The following is a 7,476-nucleotide window of genomic DNA, read 5'->3' as shown; positions in this document are numbered from 1 at the left end:
ATGCGATTTCCTACATACATACCAATATTCAAATCTCAAATAGCGATTTCTGAAAAATCACTATTTGAGATTTACAAATCTGGATATTGATACATATGGCCCTTAGTTCTCTCTTAAAGCTCATGAAGGCGGAGTTTGTCATGATATATGCTGGGAGTGATTTCCAGATTTTGGGGGCATTGCCCGAGAAAGAGTATGGCAGGGTTCTTTGTGTTTTTTTGGGGTGGGTTGAGAAGCAAGGGGTGTTTAGACAGAATATCAGAAAAAATAATAAAGTGGGACAAAATATTGTGTCAAGAATATTAAGGGAAAAAATATCATGAAGGCAAGTTTCTATAGGTAAAGCAAAGTTTTACTATGTAGTACTCCACATATATATACCATGACGATATATATATATCTTCAAGGTATATAGATGTGCAGCTACAAACAGTAAATCTTCACTTACTTATTTGCATTTACCTTCTCGAATTTATTAGTCCTAGATATTTTTGACATGCTATTATTATGTTCACACAATATTTCTGTTTCTGATATTCTGTCAGTGATCCGAGCAGGGTGTTGGTGCTTCTTAGATTTCTTGTCTGGCCAGCCTTTCTGGGTTTGGACACAAGGTCGGCTGGTTTCACCGTTTGAAGGACATTGTGAGTCCAGCAGTTTTGAAGCAGCAACAAGCTTCAATCGAGAGCCCTTCTAGATCTTTCAGGGAGGGGGAGATGTGTTTGTATCTTCTGATTGCTATGACCATCCTCTGTGCTGCATTTAATGTAACCCTGGGCGTAGTGGGGCTCCGCGGAGCTACGCGGAGAGGGCGAGAAGCTACGCCCACTCCCGCACTCCGTGTAGCCCCACTACGCACCTCCCTCCCGCTCTCCCCTACATACTTTATTTAAGCAATTACACGGATTAAAACAACTTTAAAGCACTTTCCTTGTCCGGGGCTCGTCCGGGTCTCCATCTTTGAATAGCGTCCTTTTCCTGGATACCAATGCGCATGCGCGGGCGGCCGCGCATGCGCATTTCTCCCGAGAAATGCGCATGCGCGGCCGCCCGCGCATGCGCATTGGTATCCAGGAAAAGGACGCTATTCAAAGATGGAGACCCGGACGAGCCCCGGACAAGGTAAGTGCTTTAAAGTTGTTTTAATCCGTGTAATTGCTTAAATAAAGTATCTAGTGGAGGGCGGGAGGGAGGCGGGTGGTGGCCGACTCGGCTACGCTCACGGAGTGGGCTTAGTGTTGCCGGCTACGCTGTCTACGCAAAATGCGTAGAAGGCAACACTACGCCTACTCCGTGGGCGTAGCCGATTCGGACGCCCACCCTTAATTTAGTGTGGCTTTTAGTGGGGGCTAAGTGAGATTTCTAAGTGCCTGTGAGGGTGGCGATTCCGTAATCCAGAGCTTGTGTGGCAGATTTAAGATCATTAGGAGGGAGGAAGGGCTTGCTTTAGTTCAAGAGTTTTAGGTTGTAGAAGGTACTCCTAGCTGTATTCCTTATGTGTCAAGTTTAGTGTGGGTCCAGTGTGATCCCCACAGAATTGGCGGGGTCAGCTAAAGTAGGATTATAGTTTAGAGCATCTATGGAATTTAGTCCCTCTTAGATCGGAGTGGGACTGCCCGTTGTTGGATAGGAGAAGAATTTCCGTTTTCTTTTGGTCAAATTTCAGGTGGTATTTGGCCGATGTGCGTCATCTAGTGTGGCTATTTCCAGGTATAGCTGGGTGTCATCAGCAATGCACTGGTAGGGTATGTTTGCATGTTTGAGTATGATGGTGAGGGGCTCCATGAAGCTATTGAACACGGTTGGTGAGAGGACTGAGCTATGAGGACATCCCGGGTTATGGCAGAGATATCTGAAGCCGAGTTGTTCATTTTTATTTGTTGCGAGCGATTATGTAGAAATGATGTGAACCATTGCAGAACCATGCTGTCTGCTCTGATCCATTTTTGATGGGAATTTAAAAGAAGCTTGTGGTCAACCATGTCAAAGGCTGCCCACAGGTCTAGGAGGATAAGCAGGCAGCATCGGTCTGCATCCAGGGACTGGTGTTAGCCGTCTACTATAGTCAGTATAGCTGTTTCCATGTTGCATCCCTCCCTAAAACTCGATTGATGCGGGTCAATGAGATTGTTGCTATCAATGTGTTGGTTGAGTTGTAAGAGAACACATTTCTCAAGAATTTCTTCAAGGAAGGGAAGGTTGGAGATGGGTCTGAAGTTGTTGAGGTCATCTGGGTCTGCGCTAGATGGTTTTAGCAAGGGCGTGACTTGGCCTAGTTTGAATCAGTCTGGCATCACTCCAGCACTCAGGGAGCTTTTTATTGTCTTCGTTCTGAGAGGGGTAGGGCATGATTGAGATTTTTTGCCAGAGTGGCTGGAAGAGGGTCTGCAAGGTGAAAGAAGGGTTTTGAATTTGCAATTAATTCGCAGATGTCCACTTCCGAGAGTGGGTTGAACACCTTCCAGTTCTTGAGTGTCTTGGGGGACCCTTGGATTCGGTTGAACCAGGTGATCTCCAGTAGAGAGACCACTGGTTGGGTGTCCAAGGAGTGGATAGGGGAGTTGGTTCCCTCCATTCTGGGGGTTGGGTTTCCATTGGATGCCTGAGTGTGGCCGCCAAGGGAGAGCTCGATACCTGTAATTTTATATTGAAGAAGTTAGCAAATTCGCCAGATCTGAGTTTTTTTTTTCCTGGCTGGTTTGGAATTTGTTGTTTGATGATGTTGAAAAGTTCTTTGGGGCATTTTTTGGCTGTTAGATTTGGGGTCTCTGGTTGGCACAGGTAGGTACTTGTGACAAGCAGGGACCCTCTCCTCTAGTCAGGACAAGGGGATTACCCTCCTAAAATAACCCCTGCTCACCCTCTAGGTTGCGTAGCGCGAGCAGTCAAGGCTTATTTCAGAGGCGTTGTAAGTTAAGCAGTAGTGACCACATACAGTAACCCAGTGACAACACTACAAATGGACACCACAGAGGTTTTATATAAAAAATAAGAAGACTTTATATAGAGTTACCACAAGACCATAAACGACAAAAATACACACTATGATTACTTTAAGATGGTAGATTTAAGCTTAGTTCAGTTCAGTTTTTAGATGCAACACTCTGCGTCAATGTACCTTAAGTTGCGTTGCGCTTCCACGACAAGCAATGTCGCAGCCATGGGAATGCGGCAAAGTTCAGGTGCAAAGAAAAAAAGACGTGAAGATCTTCCAGATGCGGCACACTTCTCGGGGATGCGAGAAGCTTCTTGGTTCGATGCGTGGACTACAGCGGCGACATCCAAGATGCGACGGCAACAGCTCTGACGGCAACATGCTTCTCGGGGATGCAAGGTGCTCTTGGTCGATGCGGTGCAATGTGACAGTTCCAGCGGCGACACCCTCCTTCGGAGTTGCGACGGCAGGCACAGCGACGGCGACACGCTCCGACCTCGTTGCGAGATTCTTCTCCTGATGCGGTGCAGTGCGACAGCTTCAGCGGCGACACCCTCTTTCTTCAGAGTTGCGACGGCAGCAGCAGCGACGGCAACTCGCTTCCTCTTCGTTGCGGCGCGCTTCTCTCCGATGCGGTGCAGTCCGACAGTTCCAGCGGCGACACCCTCCTTTCTCCGGAGTTGCGATGGCAGGCACAGAGACTGCGACACGCTTCTTCTCGTTGAGTCGGGCTTCCAGCTCCTTGCGACACACAGTTCCTCAGAAGGCCCAAAACAGCAGCAGGCACTCCCACAAGAACTCTGGGGAGCTGGGGAGTGAAGTATAGCTGTTACCATGTTGCATCCCTTCCTAAAGCTCGATTGATGCGGGTCAAGGAGATTGTTGCTATCAATGTGTTGGTTGAGTTGTAAGAGAACACATTTCTCAAGAATTTCTTCAAGTAAGGGAAGGTTGGAGAAGGGTCTGAAGTTGTTGAGGTCATCTTGGTCTGCGCCAGGTGGTTTTATCAAGGGCGTGACTTGGCCTAGTTTGAATCAGTTTGGCATCACTCCAGCACTCAGGGAGCTTTTTATTGTCTTCGTTCTGAGAGGGGTAGGGCATGATTGAGATTTTTTGCCAGAGTGGCTGGAAGAGGGTCTGCAAGGTGAAAGAAGGGTTTTGAATTTGCAAATAATTCGGAGATGTCCACTTCCGAGAGTGGGTTGAACACCTTCTAGCTCTTGAGTGTCTTGGGGGACCCTTGGATTCGGTTGAACCAGGTGATCTCCAGTAGAGAGACCACAGGTTGGGTGTCCAAGGAGTGTATAGGGGAGTTGGTTCCCTCCAATCTGGGGGTTGGGTATCCATTGGATGCCTGAGTGTGGCCGCCAAGGGAGAGCTCGATACCTGTAATTTTATATTGAAGAAGTTAGCAAATTCGCCTGATCTGAGTTTTATTTTTTCCTGGCTGGTTTGGAATTTGTTGTTTGATGATGTTGAAAAGTTCTTTGGGGAATTTTGTGGCTGTTAGATTTGGGGGTCTCTGGTTGGCACAGGTAGGTACTTGTGACAAGCAGGGACCCTCTCCTCTAGTCAGGACAAGGGAATTACCCTCCTAAAATAACCCCTGCTCACCCTCTAGGTTGCGTGGCGCGATCAGTCAAGGCTTATTTCAGAGGCGTTGTAAGTTAAGCAGTAGTGACCACATACCGTATCCAGTGACAACACTACAAATGGACACGACAGAGGTTTTATATAAAAAATAAGTAGACTTTATATAGAGTTACCACAAGACCATAAACGACAAAAATACACACTATGATTACTTTAAGATGGTAGACTTAAGCTTAGTTCAGTTCAGTTCTTAGATGCAACACTCTGCGTCAATGTACCTTAAGTTATGTTGCGCTTCCACGACAAGCAATGTCGCAGCCATGGGAATGCGGCAAAGTTCAGGTGCAAAGAAAAAAAGACGTGAAGATCTTCCAGATGCGGCACGCTTCTCGGGGATGTGAGAAGCTTCTCGGTTCAATGCGTGGAAAACAGTGGCGACATCTATGATGCGAGGGCAGCAGCTCCAGCGGCGACATCCTTCTCCCACAATGCGTGTAGCTTCCGCTTGATGCGATAACTACAGCGGCGACATCCAAGATGCGACGGCAGCAGCTCCGATGGCGACACAGTTCTCGGGGATGCAAGGTGCTCTTCGTCGAAGCGGTGCAATGTGACAGTTCCAGCTGCGACACCCGTCTTCGGAGTTGCGACGGCAGGCACAGCGACACGCTCCGACCTCGTTGCGAGATTCTTCTCCTGATGCGGTGCAGTGCGACAGCTTCAGCGGCGACACCCTCCTTCTTCAGAGTTGCGACGGCAGCAGCAGCGACGGCGACACGCTTCCTCTTCGTTGCGGCACGCTTCTCTCTGATGCGGTGCAGTGCGACAGTTCTAGCGGCGACACCCTCCTTTCTCCGGAGTTGCGACGGCAGGCACAGCGACGGTGACACGCTTCTTCTCGTTGAGTCGGGCTGCCAGCTCCTTGCGACACGCAGTTCCTCAGAAGGCCCAAAACAGCAGCAGGCACTTCCACAAGAACTCTGGGGAGCTGGGGGGTGAAGGCACTTCAGCTTGGGAAGAGTCTCATATCAGTTTCTTCAGGTTCCTCTCCTCAGTCAAGGTTTCTTCTTGTTGTTCAGAGTGATCTAATTTCATGGGAGCAGGGTCCCAATATTTATACCCAGAAATCCTTTGTTCTCTGATGGGAGCGGGGTCTTTGCCCTAGTCCAAACCAGTTCTGAAGCACTCTGTTTACCAGACTTCTCCTCTCCTTTTACAGTGCAAGGCAGAAACATCAGATGCCCCACATGAGGTGGAGCCAGCATTGTGGAAGGCAAGTACAGTCCAGGAGTACTCTGTTGACAGTCTTCCTTCTCTTCTTTCAGTGTGCAGGGCAGAGACATCAGCCGCTCACCATGGGGTGGAGCCAGCATTGTGGAAGGCAGGCACAGCCCTATACAGAGTTCAGGTGCACTCCTTCCTCCCATCAAGATGCAGATCTCTCTATTTAACACTGGGTGACTCAGCCTGTCTCCTGGAATTCCCCAGCCCTGTCACTCTCAAAAACCAGACATAAGAATACACAACCTAGCAGAGGCAGGTTTGAATGGTTAGAAAAGCAAATACCTACTTTCTAAAAGTGGTATTTGCAAACACAGAATATTAAAACAAACTTCACTAAAAGATGTATTTTATTATTCTGAGTTCAGGGATACTAAACTCGAATTTCTACCATGTTCTCTGAGCCTGTTAGGATTATAAAATGTAACAATTCTAACAGCCCATTCTGGCCTATGGAGAACAGGTAGTCTTGCAATAGTGAAAAACGAAAAATGGCTGTATTTCACTATTAGGACATGCCACACACACCAGGGCTTGTCCTACCTTATTCTTACAATGCACCCTGCCCTTGGGCCTACTATAGGGGGGACTGATATGAAGAAAAGGGAAGGTTTAGGGACTGGCAAGTGGGTGCACTTGCCCAGTCAGCATGACAGTACCAGACTGCACGCAGGCTCTGCAATGGCAGACCTTAGACACATTTTACAAGGCTTCTTCTGTGGGTGGCATAAGCAGTGCTGCAGGCCCACCAGCAGCATTTGGATTACACGCCCTGGCACACTCAGTGCACTTGACTAGGGTCTGACAAGTAAATCAAAATAGCCAAACATGGAACCACTGATTCATACATCAATTTACAATAGGGTGCACTTGCACTGTGGCACTGGATAGCAGTGGCACAGTGCCCAAAGCATCTAACACCAGTAAAAATACATGAGGCAACAGCAAAAAATAGAAAGGAGACCCACGCCAATGGTGCCAGGTCTAACACGTGTCCCCTCCAGCTGAAAAGTGGGGAGAACTGCCCTATCTCCTGGGAGTTCTCTTCATTAAGGCGGAAAAATCTGGACAGACCATCAGCGTTGGCGTGTTCTGTACCAGGGCGGTGTTCCACCGTAAAGTCCATACCCTGTAGGGAAATAGACCACCTCAACAGCTTTGGATTCTCACCCCTCATCTGCATCCACCATCTGTAGTCTGTCTGAACCCGGAAGTGAGTCCCAAACAGGTATGGTCTCAGCTTCTTCAGTACCCAGATCACAGCAAATGCCTCACGCTCAATAGCACTCCACCTCTGTTCCTGTGGAAGTAACCTGCTACTGATAAAGGCTGAAGGTTGATCTAGGCCCTCCTCATTCATCTGTGACAAAACAGCCCCCACACCATGCTCTGAAGCGTCTGTCTGGACAATGAACTTTCTTGAGAAGTTGGGTGCCAGGAGCATGGGCGCCGTGCACATGGCAGCTTTCAGGGCTTCAAAGGCTTTCTGACAGGTGTCAGTCCAAGTTAGTTTCTTGGGCTGCTTCCTGGAAGTCAGCTCCGTCAAGGGTGCAACTTGCCATACCCCTTGACAAACCTCCTGTAATACCCTGTGAGACCTAAGAAGGCTCTCACCTCTGTCTGGGTTTTGGGTGGCTCCCAAGCCAGGATGGTTTCAATCTTGGGTT

Source organism: Lissotriton helveticus, chromosome 2_1 (assembly GCF_964261635.1).
Source record: "Lissotriton helveticus chromosome 2_1, aLisHel1.1, whole genome shotgun sequence".
Lineage (NCBI taxonomy): Eukaryota > Metazoa > Chordata > Amphibia > Caudata > Salamandridae > Lissotriton > Lissotriton helveticus.
The sequence above is the reverse complement of the archived record's forward strand: the minus strand, read 5'-3'. Positions refer to the sequence as shown.